Raw genomic sequence first — 17,868 nt, 5'->3', positions numbered from 1 at the left:
ATAGGACAGTCCCTGCAATGGAATAAATTTAGCAAGCTGGAAAATAAGTCACGTTTCTGTTTTCTTCAGTTCACAGGGGATAGGTGACCACTTGACCAGTGCCCAGCCAGCATCTGGGAACCCCTGTGTCCATCCCCTTGCCAGCTGAGCACAGCCCCAGTGAGCAGAACGGGTGGTTAGTAATGTCTTCAGTTATTGCCTGGAGAAGTGACCCAGGTCTCCTCACGCAGATGCAGCTGGGAGCCCTGGGACGTGGCTCCCCATCCTGTCACCTCCGCTCCGGACATGTGGCCTGATTGCTCTAGGCAGCTTGCCTCTGGAAGCACACAGGTATTCTTGACACTGCCTGTAGCCGACTCGGGTGGGGGCAGAGAGGTCCTGAGGTCCTGGGGGAGGCTGGTGGGATGGAGACTTTGGAGTGCTGTTCAGGGGCAGAAAGCAAGGGGTCACAGAAGCAGACACCCCAGCCCAGGGCCTCCCAGTTCTGAGGCAGAGCTGGGGGCATAGCTGGAGTGGGACACAGATCTCCCTGTCTCTCGCCCTTGGGATCCCACCCTCTCTGTGCTCTGTCCGAGCCGGCTTCTTCAGAAGGGAAACACGACCAAAACTTTCCATGGCTCAGGCTTGGATCCCCCCAGCCACTTCCATAAAAAGCCATCACTGCCTGGACAGGAGAGAGAGAGAGAATTTTTCCAAAGGATGTATGTGTGCATTGTTGGGAGCAGCAAGCCTTTTGGTGAACTCCGGGTCACGGCACAGCCTGACGAATGGCAGGAAGTTCAGGACTTGGGCCTGACATTTGTTGCACAAAGACCCTAGAGCCCAGCCAGGTGAGCGGGGCTTGGGGACCGACACAGGGCCACCGCCCGGCACTTCCTGCCCTTTGTTGGCTCATGTGACAGCCTTCCCAGTGCTCTAAATGGCCTTTCTTTCGTGCCTGACTTCTGTTCTTTATTTATGGAGAGGAGCTCCTCAATATAGAAACGGGTGGGCCCTGCAGTCGGCAGCAGGATGTGGGAATGCAGACTGGCAGGGTGCCCACCACCGGGGGCAGGATCGCTGAATTAAAATAATGCGGCCGTATACACCCGATAATAAGCCTGCCTGGTATTTATATACCTGAGGAGAAGTTCCGTGCACACTGCCCTGGCACATCGCAGGGGACCCTGAGCCGGCCCTGCCATCAGCCCTCCCGCTGGCTCCGCCCTCTGGTTCTCCTTGCCCTGGTCTGCCTTGGCCTTGACCCTCAAAGTCAGCATGGGCTCCTAGGAGGAGGGGATTCTTTCTTTCATTCTTTTTTTTTTTTTTTTTTTAGGATTTTATTTATTCATCACACACACACACACACAAACACACACACACACAGAGGCAGAGACACAGGCAGATGCGGAACTCGATCCTGGGACTCCAAGATCTTGCTCTGGGCTGAAGGCAGGTGCTCAACTGCTGAGCCACCCAAGGATCCCCATGGATTCTTTCTTTCTTCTAGTGCAAAACCTTCGCTGTCCACATTCTAAAGGTCAGTCCTTGTTTCCAGAGAGCTGGTGGATGTATCTGTAGGCAACAGTGCACACGAGACCTCCTTAAGGTCCAATCTTTTCTTCATTATCATCATTTACAATGGAATCCTTTCTAAAAGTAGTCACACACACCCCTGATATCTCAGGTAGAAGACCTTGAGTAGACTTTGAGGTTTTCTTAGGACCGTGGGGTGTCAGGAGTCTTGTGTGAGCAGTGGAAGGGACCTGGGCCAGGTGGGGGTGGGAGTTCTGGGTGCCACTCGGTCGGCCTGGCTGGCTGTGCAAACCTAAGCAAGGTCCTTCACCTTGCTGGCTCTCCAGGGTTAGGCCGCGCACCATGTGGTCATATGGTGGCGTCAATACAAAAGTTACTGAGGTGCATGAGGCCACTTAGACCATTTTTGGTAGATTTCCTTCTCTCCTACCTTGTTTTGAGGCTAATTTTAGATCACTGTTTATAGACCCATCCAGAGTAGCAACTCACTTTCAAGTTTGTAACAGCTAGATCTGTTAGAACTGGGGAGCCTGGCTGGCTCATGCAGGGGAGCATGCGATGCTCGAGGTCAGGGTTGTGGGTTTGAGCCTCTACCAGGTGTAGGCATTAGTTAAAAAAATAAAATCTAACAAAACAAAACAAAACAAAACAAACCATAGTATATGCCATAATCTACTATTTTATCTATCTATCTATCATCTATCTATCTATCTATCTATCTATCTATCTATCTATCATCTATCTGTTTAGAGTGAGCAGAGTGAGGGGCAGAGGATGAAGGAGAGAATTTTTTTTTAAAGATGTTATTTATTTATTCATGAGAGACATATACACACAGAAAGAGAGAGAGAGAGAGAGAGAGAGAGAGAGGCAGAGACACAAGCAGAGGGAGAAGCAGGCTCCATGCAGGCAGCCTGATGTGGGACTCGATCCTGGGTCTCTAGGATCACGCCCTGGGCCAAAGGCAGGCACTCAACTGCTGAGTCCCCCAGGTGTCCCCCCAGGTGTATATTTATGTGTGTACTTTGTGGTATATTGTTTGACTCTACTTCAGAGGGATGAGTTGTCAGAAAGATGAGATCTGGAACAGGGAGGTTCTGCTGTACCTTTTTCATATGTCCCTGTGGTGCCTCCAGAGACCATAGTAGAAATTTAATAAATTACGGTTGAACCAGATAACTTCCCCTTCAACTCAAAATTCACCTAGATTTTTATTTCTGAGCTAAGGTGTAGGGTGCCAGCCAGCCAGGCCTGCATGTTTGTCTGGCAAGCTCCTGCTCCTCTTCCTGCTTCCTACAGAACGTGTGTCCCTTCCTCAGCGCCCCTTTCCTCCTGGCATGGAGCCCTATCCCATCACTCCCCCCACCTCTCAGGAAAGGAATGAGTATGAGTGAGATTTCCCCCCTTCTGAGATTGAGATTTGGAAGCCTTAGACATTTGCAGAAGCCACACAGAAACACTCTGGAGAGGCTGAGCTCAAAAGATGATAATAACGTTTGTGTAGACTTTGAGAGCCACAGAGCATTTCTATATGCTATATTTCACATGGTGACAATCCCGAGATGCTATTGCCCCCATGCCCTAGATGAACTGAGACCAGGTACAGCTGCGTGGTTTCCTGGAATAACAGACTTGTCGGACGTATCCAACCATCTTAGCTGGGGGGCTGCAGGAAAGCCAGATGGTGAGAGGTGGAGGTGGGGGCTCACCTTCTTCCAGGAGGGTAAAGACAATTGTGTTTGAGCAGACGGGGGGTGGGGGGGGTGGGGGGGGTGGGGGGGGTGGGGGGGTAGGAGGGAGAGAGCACAGAGTTTGAGGTAAGACCTGGGCTCCCTTTCTAGAATGAGGTCGGTTCTTGTGGGTTTGGCTCACATACTTACCATCAGCGTGGGTTGGAAAGAACCTGGGGCTTGGGGTCAGAAGATCAGAAGACTTGGTCTGTGCCTGGTGCTCTGCTGGTCCTGGGGAACATGACACTCTGATGCTCCCTGTGGATTCTCTTGGTGGCAGGAGAATGATGCTACTGATAACAGTGGTCCCAGTAATACACTGGTGGCAGCAGCAAGGTGCCTGCTCTCTGCCCTGCTTTTCCTGGGAGTATCAAATTTGCAGACTAGGGCAGCCCAGGTGGCTCAGCAGTTTAGCGCCACCTTCAGCCCAGGGCGTGATCCTGGAGACTGGGGATCGAGTCTCACATCAGGCTCCCTGCATGGAGCCTGCTTCTCCCTCTGCCTGTGTCTCTGCCTCTCTCTCTCTGTGTTTCTCATGAACAAATAAATAAAATCTTTAAAAAAAATCAAGAAGCCATACACTTAAAAGAAAAAAAAATGAGCAGAACACTGGAGATGCTCTCACGTTGATTTCATTCATTTCACAGATATTTATTGAACACATACTATGCTCTGAGTACGGAGGCAGGCCCTGAAGATCCAGTGATGAGAAATGAGACCCCTATGGGTATGTCTGCTGTGTCCCTCCATGCATGGCCTCTCACCCCTAGCTTTGGTCCCACCAGGCTGTGGGCAGTGTGGGCCACTGTTCAGGCACCAGTGTCCTCCCTGTAACTGTTGTTGTAGGAATTAAGTGACTTTTAAAAAATATTTTATTTATTCATGAGAGATACAGAGAGAGGCAGAGACACAGGCAGAGGGAGAAGCAGGCTCCATGCAGGGAGCAGGATGCGGGACTTGATCCCGGGACTCCAGGATCGCGCCCTGAGCCAAAGGCAGGCGATAAACCGCTGAGCCACCCAGGGATCCCCCCAAGTGACTTTCTTTATATGAAGCATCTCCCTCTAACACAGCACCTGCTGCAGAAGGAGCACACACTCCGTAATTGTTAGCTCTTTCTCCAAAAGCACCCTTTAATGTCACACCCCCCTGAATAACAAGGCTAAGATTTTTGTGCCAGGAGCTCAGGCACTGGGATAGTCCTTCCCTTGCTTGCGACTGCTGTCAATGCAGGAGAATGCAGATGTCTGCCACAGGTGTGTGTGTGTGTGAGCGCGCGCGCGCGCGCGTGCATGTGTGCGCCCCCCCCCCGCCCCCCCCAGCTCATTCTTTGCGTCTTGCCCCTCCAAAGAGACTACAGGCCCCTGGAACATAGGGACTCACTCTCCTCCCTTGAGGGCACTGGAAGGAACAGAGTGGTTGGTGAGAAATCCCTTGCAACTCTGGTTTTATCGATTTTCTTTCTGGCTCAGTGCTGAAGTGTGAAGTGTCTGACGGCACAGCAGGAAGTGTCAGGAAATGACTAGGATGCTCTAGACGAAGGAAGGAAGGACAAGTCACGAGTCTGAGGAACATTCGCTACTCTGTTCTGCAGACACAATCAGTTCAGGCGTATCAAAGGGCCATCAAGGCTGTAAACTGGCCAGTATTTTCCTGCTCCCCAGACCCTGTCCTCCTGGAGTCCCAGCCTGTGACCTAAGCCACATGATGTCACAGCTGTGCAGTCTGGCCACCAACATTGCCCCCCCTCCTGCCATGATTCCAGGCCCGGACAGCCCCTTTGTACTAGTTAGGCAAGGGGACCCCACATCCTGGGCAGGCCACGCTCACACCAGAGCATAACCTTCCGTACCGCTCAGCTCAGCAGCTCTCGGTTCCTGCATGGTGGCACCACTCTGCTGCTGATGCTGCCACCACAGGGACACTCTGTCCTCTATGGAGCTTCTGGCCACCAGAGCCCAACAGAGATGTTACCTGAGAGTATTTTCTTTGTGATTCAGCCCCCTGTGTATGGGAGCTGGGCCATAGTACAACCTTGGGAACAGACCCTTGCTGGCGCCAGAACTGAACAGCATCTCTGCGCTTGGCTGGTTGTTCTAGAACCTAGGTGATGTGTGTGATTCTCTTGTTCCTTGGGCTGAATTTCCTCTCAGAAGATTCCTGGACTCTCATGCAGGCAGGGGCCTCCCTCTGACACACCCAAGTCCTGATGGAGACAGAGTCTACCTTCACGTAAGGCCTCGCCCATCAAGGACAGGTTTTAGTCCAATGACCTCCCATGCCCGAAGGCCACCTGTAGCACCTCTGTGGAACCACTTCAGTGAGAGGCCATCCTAGGGGCATTATGTTTTTTAAATTGTTTTCACTGCTAGAAAGTTCTTCCTAGGTTTATTTGACAAATCTTTTTTTTTTTTTTAAGATTTTATTTATTTAGTCATGAGAGACACAGAAAGAGAGACACAGAGACATAGGCAGAGGGAGAAGCAGGGTCCCTGGGGGAGCATGACGTGGGACTCGATCCCAGGACCCCGGGATCATGCCCTTGAGCCACCCGACTGAGCCACCCAGGTGCCCTTGACAAATCTTTATAGAAGATATCCCTAAATCTCAGACCTGGCCCTCAGTTCTGGAGACAAGCTATATCAGGTTCCTGCTCATGTGGAGCATAAGGTTAAAGTGCTGATAGCACAGAATATACACACGGTAAGGGTTTCAGCTGTGAGAAATTAGATGGTTTCAGCCACCAGGAAGTGTCACAAAGAGAGCAGAGCATGGTGACTAGTGATGAGGAAGCCTTCTGGGACACCTGGGTGGCTCAGTCAAGTTGACCTGCCTTTGGCTCAGGTCATGATCTCAAGGGTCCTGGGATCAAGTCCTGCATCGAGCTCCCTGCTCAGTGGAGAGTCCACTTCTCCCTCTCCCTCTTGCCCCTCCCCCTCCTTATGCTCTCTCTTTCTCTCTATCTCTCTCAAATAAATAAAATCTTATTTTTTTAAAGATTGTATTTATTTATTCATGAGAGACACAGAGAAAGACAGAGACATAGGCAGAGGGAGAAGCAGGCTCCATGCAGGGAGCCCAATGTGGGACTCGATCCTGGGACCCTGGGATCACACCCAGAGCTGAAGGCAGATGTTCAACTACTGAGCCATCCAGGAGCCCCATAAATAAAATCTTTCCAAAAAAATAAAAATAAAAATAAAATAAAATCTTTCCAGGAGCCTTCCTGGAGGTAGAGGGCTGGTGCCTCTGAGGCTAGACCTGAGGCCCAGAGGCGTCAGCCACAGGGCTGGTGAGGACAGGGGCTCCAAGGGCAGAAGAGGGAGCCTAGGAAGGCCAGCGGGACTGGAACAGGCCCTCAGAAGGGACCTCTCCCTCAGCTACACCAAGGAGGTGACAGAGGGAGAAGAAAAGAAATGGGGACTGAGTCCTCACTTTACGAGGAGTTCTAAGAGTAAAAGCTTCACCAGCACCTGCACCAGCAGGCACACCTGTTGTCATCTCCTTGACCCCGTCCTGTGCAGTCACTTGTCCCTTCACATGCTGACCCTTCTGCCCAGATTGACCTTCCACCACCACCCTCCTGGCCCTGGCAAATACCTACTTACCAGCTGAGATCCGGCTCAGAAGTTCCCTCCTCTGAGAAGCTTTCTCAGATTCCCATCTTTGGGCAGAGGTGGCTGTTCCTCTCTGTCCTCCACAGTGCCTTCACCCCCTCAGCAATGCTTCTCCTTCAAGATGGCATTTAAGAGAGCCGGCCGGAGATGCAGACCCAGCCTGGGTCTGCCTCACTAGCTGTAGACCCAGGGATGTTCCTTTCCTAGAATTGCCCTGACAAAGCACCACAAACTGGGCAGCTTAAAAACACCAGAAATGTATTGCCTCACAGTTCTGGAGGCCAGATGTTAGGGTGTTGGTAATACTGATTTTTACTTGGGGCTGGGGTGGGGGGTAAGGGGAGAAGCTGTTTCATGGCCCTTGACTAGTACTGGTGACAGCTGGCAATTCTTGGTGATCCTTGACTTGTAGACACATGGCTCCGATCTCTGCCTCTCTCTTCACACAGCTAGCTGTCTTCCCACATGACCTCTGTCTTCACATGGCGTTCTCTCTGTGTCTCTCTCCTCTGATAAAGACACCAGTCTTATGGGATGAAGGGCCAACCCCATTCCAGTAGGAGCTCCTTTTAATTTACCTAATTATATCTGCAATGACACGATTTCCAGATAAATTTGCATCTTCAGATGCTGGGGTTTAGGACTTAAGGTACTTTTTGTGGAGACACAAAAACTCCAGGCCATTACACCTGGGTAAATTGAATCTGCATCTCCTCTCTGAATCTCATACAAAGGAGTGCTTTCCCTCTAGTGCGAGGATGAAATGAACTGACGGGTCCCTTAGCATGGTATCCACTAACCATTCCAAAAGGCGGCCGCTGTGGTTATTATGTCCAGCCTACTATGAGTTCTTCCAAGTGGAGACCACATCCTACTCCTTTCTGTTTTGTTATATATTTTTTTATTGGAGTTCAGTTCGCCAACATATAGCATAACACCCAGTGCTCATCCACTCAAGTGCCCCCCTTCCTTTCTCTTTTAAATCCCTCAGTGTTTATTTATTTATTTATTTATTTATTTATTTTATTTTTTTATTTTATCATAGTCACAGAGAGAGAGAGAGAGGCAGAGACATAGGCAGAGGGAGAAGCAGGCTCCATGCACCGGGAGCCCGATGTGGGATTCGATCCTGGGTCTCCAGGATTGCGCCCTGGGCCAAAGGCAGGCGCCAAACCGCTGCACCACCCAGGGATCCCGAATCCCTCAGTGTTTAACCCAAAGTTTGTGCTCAAAATGTTTGTCTTCTGAATGAGCCGCTGCCATTTTGAGGGCAATGTTGAGACCCATGGGGTGATTTTGAACATCTCTGTTTCCATCAAAGAAAATTTACTGGAGCAACGATTAGGCAGTGGTTCAAACTTTCTTGGATAAGTTTTTAATGAGCTCCGGATGCCTATGCCTAAAAGGTATCTCAAAATTTATTGAATTATTATTATTATTTTTTTAATTTTTATTTATTTATGATAGTCACACAGAGAGAGAGAGAGAGAGAGAGAGGCAGAGACATAGGCAGAGGGAGAAGCAGGCTCCATGCACTGAGAGCCCGACGTGGGATTCGATCCCAGATCTCCAAGATCGCGCCCTGGGCCAAAGGCAGGCGCCAAACCGCTGCACCACCCAGGGATCCCAATTTATTGAATTATTAAATCAAAAATGTCTCCTCATTATTATCTCAAAATATCTTCAAATTATTCTCAAAATCCTTTCTAACTCTATAAATGGCAGGGAGAGTTATTGTTAATTAATTTTTAAATTAATGCTTATCATAAGCAATATATCAGTCCTAGGGAAGATTTATGAGGCAGAAATGATGTACTTTTTATGTGCTGCATGTACATTTTATGGCTCATTGGGGCCCTTTGTGTAATCAATATGATTGGTACATTTATGTACATTTGTGAAATGCTTTGGAGCATATTTTTATTATTTTAGGTGATTATAAAGGCTTATAGTTCTTTGCTCTTATGGCATCTCTAGTCATACTGTGTTTTTGGATGCCAAGATCTTACTTAGGATGTAATCTCCACCTGTCTCATTATTTTTATAAAGAAAATGTGATCTCCTTACAATGAGTCACTTTATGGTGAGTTTCCAGGGACATAAAGTAGAGAAAACCGGTTAATTTTTCTTTAAAACTGAATTGCACCTCACCTCCTCTACTTACCTCCCAAGTCTCCACTCCTCGCCCAGCTCACTCCTGGATGCAGGCTGAATTAACTGAAATAGGACAGGTCTCAACCGAGAGTTTTCTGCTATATTCATCCTGGGGTCACGTTTCTTTTTTTTTTTTTATTAAATATTTTATTTATTTATTCATGAGAGACACAGAGAGAGAGAGAGAGAGAGAGAGGGACAGAGACACAGGCAGAGGGAGAAACAGGCTCCAAATGCAGGAAGCCTGACGTGGGACTTGATCCTGGGTCTCCAGGATCACACCCTGGGCTGAAGGTGGTGCTAAACCGCAGGGCCACCTGTGCTGCCCTGGGGTCCACTTTCTAACAAAGCCTATGCACATAGAGAGCTCATTAAATGTTGGATTCCAGGTGATCCCTGGGTGGCTCAGCAGTTTGGCGCCTGCCTTTGGCCCAGGGCGTGATCCTGGAGACCTGGGATCGACTCCCACATCGGGCTCCCTGCATGGAGCCTGCTTCTCCCAATGCCTGTGTCTCTGCCTCTCTCTCTGTCTCTCACGAATAAATAAATAAATAAATTTTTTAAATGTTGGATTCTAATTGATGGCCTATTATATTACGGGATATCCCAGCCAAAATCAATTCATAAAAAGACATATATATTACACATGTTATATATTTTTGCTGTTATATATATATAGCTAGTATATTCGTATAGCTAATATATGTCTCATATATACACACACACACACATATATAATACACAATAAATTATAACTGAAACATGTTATTCTTTCTGGTAAGCGAATAAAATATTTCTGGAAGAACACAAAACAAAGGAATAGAGCTGCTTGCCTGCATGGAGGGGGATGAATAGCGGGGGGCGGGGTACGAGGAAAGGGAGAGCAGTCATTATAATCCATTTAGACTTCTGAATCATGTGACTTGTTACCTATTTCAAAAAATGTTGGGGTGCTTGGGTGGCTCAGTTGGTTAGGCATCCAACTCTTGATTTTGGCTCAGGTCATGAGCCCAAGTTTGTGGTATTGAGCTCTCCTCAGGCTCTGTGCTCAGCGGGGAGTCTGCTTGAGATTCTCTTTCTCCCTCTCCCTCTGCCCCCTCCAACCTAAAATAAATAAATAAATCTTTTATCTTTTTTTTAAAGATTTTTATGTATTTATTTCAGAGAGAGAGCACAAGCAGGGAGAGGGGCAGAGGGAGAAGGGGAGGGAGAAGCAGACTCTTTGCTGAGCAGGGAACCTGATGCAGGGTTCGATCCCAGGACCCCAGGGATCGATCCTGATCTGAGCCAAAGGCAGGCACTCAACCGACTGAGCCACCCAGGTGCCCCAATACATAAATCTTTAAAAAAATGTTTTGAGTTTACCTATGTCCATAATGAAGACCTAGATGTGCATTTTTTGCCCTTGCTGCTGGGTCTTCATAAAGCCTTAGGCTCTGTATTTCAAGGGTATAGGTGTAACTTTCCAGTTAGATCATACTTTTTTGTTTGTTTGTTTGTTTAAGTAATCTCTGCATCCCATCCCATGTGAGGCTTGAACTCCCAACACCCCCTGCCTCCCCGAGATCAAAAGTGGCAGGCTCCACTGACTGAGCCAGCCAGGTTCCCCAACAATATGGTCTTCTGACTCTTAGGTGGGGTTTGCTGTTAAAAGCCCCCTTGAAAAAAAAAATAAAAGCCCCCTTGAATCATTGGAAGGGGAAGGGGGATACTCTTTGTGAGAGGTGGTCCCCAGGGACACTTTCTCACTACACTTCAACCCAGGCCTTCTCCTACAGAGCCTGAACAATTTTGTTTGTTTTAAATATTACTTATTTATTCATGAGAGACACAGAGAGAGAGGCAGAGACACAAGCAGAGGGAGAAGCAGGTTCCTCGCAGGGAGCCTGATGCTGGACTCGATCCCAGGACCCCGGGATCATGACCTGAGCTAAAGACAGACACTCAACCACTGAGCAATACACATGCTCCTGAACAGGTTTTTTTTGTTTGTTTTGTTTTCGTTTTTGTTTTATACCAAGGAAGCTCACATTCTGGATAGACTCCGTGGACACAGAGACTGCTGGACCCTCCCCGAGGGCTGAAGGAATCTGTGAGAGTCCCTCTTGGGTATCTCTGTAGGAGGGAGGAAAGGAAGCTGCCTCATTTGGAATGGCCTAGATGCCTCTTTCCCTTAGGTCTTGACCCTCGTGCCCCCCTACATCCCTCACTATCTCTGGGGTGAGGGGGCTTCTCAAAAAGCACTACAGAGAAGGTGTCCATAAATTATCCCCCAAGATTTGGAGGTTTTAAAAAAGCAACAACCTTGAGGCACTTCATGAGATAACACAGTGTTCATTCCTGGGGTTCAAAGGAATTGCTGTGGCCAGTATGAGAAACCAACCTGTCCGAGGCTTAGGAGAGACTGAGAAGATAACTCAGAAGAAGGGAGCAGGAGAAATAACTACAAAGATGGTTATTTTTTTCTTTTTCTTTTAAGATTTTATTTATTTATTTATTTAAGATTTTATTTATTTATTCATGACACACACACACACACACAGAGGCAGAGACACAGGCAGAGGGAGAAGTAGGCTCCATGCAGGGAGCCTGACATGGGACTCGATCCGGATCTCCAGGATCAGGCCCTGGGCCAAAGGTGGTGCTAAACCCCTGAGCCACCCGGCTGCCCAAGATTTTATTTTATTTTTAAGAAATCACACCCAACATAGGGCTCAAACACACAGCCCCTGAGAGTTGCATGTTCTACTGACTGAGCCAGCTAGGCACCCCAGAGTGTTCTATTTTTCAAATCTCATCAAAAATTTTTGCCTCCAGGGGTGCCTGGGTGGCTCAGCAGTTGAGCATCTGCCTTCAGCTCAGGGCGTGTTCACAGGGTCCTGGGATCAAGCCCCACATTGGACTCCTGGCTCAGTGGAGTCTGCCTCTCCCTCTGCCTCTCCCCCTTCTCATGCTTGCTCTCTCTCAAATAAATAACTAAAATCTTAAAAAAAAATTTTTTTTTGCCTCCAGAGTTGTTTTATTTTATTTTATTATTATTTTTAATTTAATTTTATTTATTTATGATAGTCACAGAGAGAGAGAGAGAGAGAGAGGAGAGACATAGCAGAGGGAGAAGCAGGCTCCATGCACCGGGAGCCCGATGTGGGATTCGATCCCGGGTCTTCAGGATCACGCCCTGGGCCAAAGGCAGGCGCCAAACCGCTGCGCCACCCAGGGATCCCTTATTTTATTTTTTTTAAAGTAAGTTCTGCACCTCACATGGGGCTTAAACTTACACCAAGAGATCAAGAGTCACATGTTCCACCTACTAAGACAGCCAGGTGCCCTTTGCTTCCAGGGTTTTGATTCTCTGAAAAGGAGTTAGGGCAGATATTTTTCACCCCATTTAGCAGATATGGAAAATAACACTTGGAGAGTTTCCTGACATCATAAGTTAGTTGATGGTAGAAGAAAGGATAGAAATACAACTTTTAACAGATTTTTTAAAAAGATTTTATTTATTTATTTACTTACTTACTTACTTACTTACTTACTTATTTTTTTGACCGAGAAAAAACATAAGCAGGGGGAGTGGCTGGCAGAGGGAGACGGAGAAGACTCCCACTGAGCAGGGAGGCCAATGGGGGGCTCGGTCCTAGGATCCCGAGATCATGACCTGAGCCCAAGGCAGACGCTGAACCAACTGAGCCACCCAGGCACCCCAGAAATACAACCCTTTAAATTATCTCTGGAGATGGATTCATTTATCCAACCAGTATTTACCAAGCACCTACTATGGTTAGGCATGATGCAAGGCCCTGGGGCTGGAAAAGTGAACACAGAGGAAAGGCCTGTGGCCTCAGGGAGCTCTGAGTGCAGTGGGAAGGCCAGAACTGCACACACAGAGAAGAAAAATCTAGAAATGGGGCAGCCTGGGTGGCTCAGCAGTTTGGTGCCTGCCTTCAGCCCAGGGCGTGATCCTAGGGTCCCGGGATCGAGTGCCATGTCAGGCTCCCTGCATGGAGCCTGCTTCTCCTTCTGCCCGTGTCTCTGTCTCTGTCTCTCTCTGTCTCCCTCTCTCTCCCTCTCTCTATCATGAATAAATAAATAACATCTTAAAAAAAAAAAAAAGAAAAATCTAGAAATGCACCAATCATCCCTGCTACAAGGGAACAAGGAGTCAGGGGAGAACCTCTTATGCTCTAAGACTCTGAACCTGGGATTCTATTCAAGCCCCTTGGCTACATGACTGTCAGGATTCCTTCCAGTTTGAGAACTTAGGAATTCCCACATGGCCTCACCAACAGGAGTTTGTGATTGTGCGAGGTGGGGGGTCTCATTCTGTCCTCAGCCTCCAGTGGCTGCCCTCGTGTAGACCTGCCCTCTTTGAGTTCTGGGCTCTGCACCATCTCCCTGCTGCACAGAGGCCGATCGCACAAGCCCAGCTGTGTGCTGTGTGCTGAGTGTGTAAATGTTATCAACAAGCCCTGGTGACAGGGGCAGAACAATGCCTCAGAGGTTAATGAAGTCATGGGAACCTCCAGTGCTGATCCCAGCTCTGTCCTGTGTCTGTCGTTCACCCGTATCTGGGCCAGCTTGTTTATCTTCGCGGGTCTGTAGCCCTGTCCCCCTGAGTCCTGGCGGGGCTGCGGTAGTTTGACTCATTTTGCGGCGAGGAAGAAGGACCCTGGATTAGATACTTTTCTTGGAGACCTAAGGCCAAGAAGCAGATGTAATACGGGGTTGGATAAACCTGGGTTTTGTGAATCAGGCTCCCAGGTCGAGTGAATAAGAACCCTTAAAAATACCAGCCAAGATCCTTGGAGCGTGAAAGGGAAGAGCTGGGGAGCAAGGGTTTAAGACACCGAGGAGTGGTGCAGCAATCTGATTTTTGCAGATGGAGCGAGTAGCTCTGAGATGTGAATCAATGAAAAGCTCTTGCTGTATGTAATGTAAATGCAGAGCATACTCTACAGCTCCGGGAATAATGAAGTATCAGTGACTCAAATCCGTAAGGTAAGTCCGTGTCAATTTTTGAGTGGCGTGGACTTCTTTGGGATACAGGGTTGTGACAAGTGTAGGAGGAGTTGTGTGGGTGAACGATCATTTCTTGAATTGAGAAACACACCAGTGCTCTGCTTCATCTGCATGGTGTATTCTAGATTGCCCTGGGGTAGACATTTCATCTTAGCCATGTTTATGAAACACAGCAGGCAAAATTAGAGTATAATGAATATCACTATTCATTCATGCATTTATTCACTCTGAATGGTATAGTTGTAGTGTGGCTTTAGGAGTCAGGCTGCCAGGTTGGAATCCCAACTCCACTACTTAATAACTGGGTGATCTTAGGCCAGTTCTTTAATTTCCATAAACACTTGGATTTCCTAATCAGTCAAAAACTGAATAAGGCTATGCACATAAAACCCCTAGCTCAGATCCCTGGGTGGCGCAGCGGTTTGGCGCCTGCCTTTAGCCCAGGGCGCGATCCTGGAGACCCGGGATCGAGTCCCACGTCGGGCTCCCGGTGCATGGAGCCTGCTTCTCCCTCTGCCTATGTCTCTGCCTCTCTCTCTCTGTGTGGACTATCATAAATAAATTAAAAAAATTAAAAACAAAAACAAAAAAAACCCTAGCTCAGTGCTAGCACGTGTGGTGAGGATCATCGAACTCCAGGTGTTCTTCACATCATTTTTATTATCAAGCGCCCACTATTCAATCATGCTAACTATGGAAGGGACACACAAATACGGTGAGGTTCTTGCCCTCGAAGAACTTGTGGTCTATATGTGTATATAACTCAGGAAAACCATTCGAAGTCATTGAATTAGGGCATTAACTCAAGGTAACGGGAACCCAGATGAGGACATGATTATGACCTCTGAGGTGGAGGTCAGACCAGAATAGACTGCATGACATCTGAGCCTTCCAACCTGTGACAGGTAGAAATTCTAGGAGAAGCAAAGGCAAAGATCCGAGGGTGAGGATGAGGATGACAGTTGTACCTAAAGAGCCTTGTCCTCAACAGGAAAAGAAAGTGGCAAGGTTAGTGGGGGCCAGATTTTGGAGAGCTGGAATGCTGTGTCTGGGACTTTGTTCACCAGGAAGCAGATAGGATTGTGAGCAGGTGAGGGACAGGATCCACCTGATTGTGAACGTAACTCTGGTGGCTGATGGAGGGATGACAGGAGAGGAAGGAGGGGAGGGTGCAAGATAGAGAGCTGCGGGCTGCCAAGGGTGCCAGAGATCCAAAGGAGCCTTGAGGCTCTTGCCTCAAGGGGCTCAGATCCCATCAGGAAAATGAGACACATACAAGTCAACACCCAGAGAGGAGGGCCACATAACAAAGCTCCATCTGCCTTCAGGTGGAGGCCAGGGAAATAAGTTTTGATTTCTCATCTGCAAGTTGGGGTAATGGTAATGTATTTCCCTCTCCAGGTTGTGTGAGGATTAAGTCATTTTAGGAGACTAAAGTGCATGCCCAGAATATAGACAGAGCTCCATGTGATACTATTCAAGTGCAATACTAGTCAAGCGCATGCTCCAGGGCTGAAGAAGCTGACTGCATGCTGTTTTTAACACACAGGGGCAGAGGAATGAGGGCATCATCCGGAGCAAAGTGGGGGATGAGATTGGAAAGCAGGTTGGGACAAACGGGTCACCAAGATAGCTGAAGCTGATGCCTTGGGCTTCTTTTATTTCAGCCCAGTTAGGAATTGACTCCTATCTTCCTCCTCCTCCCCGCACCCCACCCCCCCAGTTCTATCTCCACAGCTCATCTTTTGTTCCTGCCATGGGACCTGTGGCTTTTTGAGTTGAGAGACCAACAGCCTAGGATACAGATGCATGAATGCGGAAAATCTTGACAGGGAGGCACTGGGCTGTGTTACAGCAGTGGCTGGAGAGCTCTTCTGGTTCTGGAGCCCACACTGTATACTGGCGGTATGAGGGCGTACAGCCCAGCTCTCCTGGCCTTCTCTTCCCATGTGATGAGGGTGCTGGTGGGCTCTAACATCCACGGGGCCCAGGCTCGCTCTGAAGCTGAGGTGTCTGGGAGTTCGAAGGATCACAGTTAGGTGCATGGCTCCAACTCCTGCCTGCACATCGATGGCTCTTCAATCTCTATATCTAGAACTTTCTCAGGTCTGAGCTTCAGTATCTCAGATATAACTTCTAGACGTGGCCCTTGAGTGCCCCACGGGTTTTCAGAGTTGACGTGTTCAAAATTGGACTCATCATCTTCTTTTCCCAAACTTGCCTCTCTTCCATGTCCTCCGTCTCAGGTAGTGACAATCAACCATGACACAATCCACCCAGTAACAAAGTGGGAAACCTGGAGCCCTGGGTGCCGGCCGTGCCTTTGACTCCTCAACACACCACACACACCACACCATGTGCTATGTCTACAGCCAATGAGTCGCTAATACCTATCAATTCTGCCTCTCAAGTACCTCTAACGTCAGGTCCCTCTTCTTCCCTCCCACTGCTGCTGAGCTTAGGTCCTTTGGGATGGGGACAGATACACTGGCCTCTCCAAGAGTTGTGACCACCTGTGTCAGGCATCTGTACCTTGCTTAAGGCAAAATACCTGCAGTTCTCAGCTCCTTAACTCTCTACCTGCCTGAAAAAACTTTTCTTTTGCTCTTCCCCTGGTGAAGTCTCACTCTTGTACCCTCCTCAAGGAGCCTTCCTTGACCTCCCCACCCTGTGCTATGCTCCTTTCGTGCCTGCTCATGACCCTTACCATAGCCTCCACCGCCTGTCAGCTGTTTGTGTGGCGAGGGCAGGGGCTTGGCCGTCCAGCTTTGTGTGCTCAGCACAGTGCACAGATCCTGGCATGCTCTGCCTGTTAGAGCAAATGCTGCTGAAGAATCACACCTAAGAGCATGACTTTGGGGAGAGGTGCCCAACATGAACCCCCTCTGCTATTCACAGAATCAAAAATGTGGCTGTCAAAGATAAAGCCCAACCTTGTCGATAAAAATCCAACCGGTTCTTTACCTATTCAGCCTTTGTGTATTGAGCATCTTCGCGAAGTCAGGTGCTCCTGCACAGAGCACTGAGATTCCAAGATGAAGGAAATGCCACTCTGGACCCCCAAGGAGCTCAGAGGTCAGGGGTTAGAAAACCAAAGTAAGGGCATTCTTGGCACCTATGGGCAGGTGCCACAGCCTCAAGGTGGGTGAATGCATGATCCCCTCTAGAGGAACTTGATCCCAGACCCCAGGATCACCATCTGAGCCAAAGGCAGATGCTCAACCACTGAGCTGCCCAGGCATCCCTATTTACGTATTTATTTTTAAAGATTCTATTTGACAGAGAGAGAGAGAGAGAGAGATAACACCAGTAGAGAGGAGGGGCAGAGGGAGAAGCAGGCTCCCCAGTGAGCAGGAAAAGAGACCCTGGGATCATGAGGATAGGGACCCAAGCCTAAGGCAGAGGCTCAACCAGCTATGTCACCCACGGGTCCATGACCCCTGACTTTAACAGGAACCACGAGGGATGCCTGGGTGGCTCAGCGGTTGAGCGTCTGCCTTCAGTTCAGGGTGTGATCCTGGAGTTCCAGGATTGAGTCCCACATCGGGCTCCCTGCATGGAGCCTGCTTCTCCCTCTGCCTGTGTCTCTGCCTCTCTCTGTGTGTGTCTTTCATGAGTAAATAAAATAAAAATCTTAAAAAAAAAAAAAAAAAAGGAACCATGGGAAAAAGCATTTAAACCTTGTGGCATAGGCCCCTGTGTAATATTTCCCAGTTGGCATTCATGTTTGCATTCAGTATCTGTACCTGTATCTATATCTGTGATGTGCTATGTTGTTCTGGGTGGTCTGAAAACGTATCAGTTGAATAAGAAAGACTCCAGATTAAGAAGTT

General features: G+C 48.5%; 1 long non-coding RNA gene across 1 annotated transcript; it reads left to right on the top strand.

The window, feature by feature from the left end:
• Nucleotides 1–17,689, top strand: LOC140609288 (uncharacterized). Its single transcript, XR_012011181.1, has 2 exons — nucleotides 1–330; nucleotides 15,759–17,689. It is a non-coding gene; the product is annotated as an uncharacterized lncRNA (long non-coding RNA).
• Nucleotides 17,690–17,868: the final 179 nt, after the last annotated feature.

This window comes from Canis lupus, chromosome 18 (assembly GCF_048164855.1).
Source record: "Canis lupus baileyi chromosome 18, mCanLup2.hap1, whole genome shotgun sequence".
NCBI lineage: Eukaryota > Metazoa > Chordata > Mammalia > Carnivora > Canidae > Canis > Canis lupus.
This window is presented reverse-complemented; position numbering and strand designations above follow the sequence as displayed.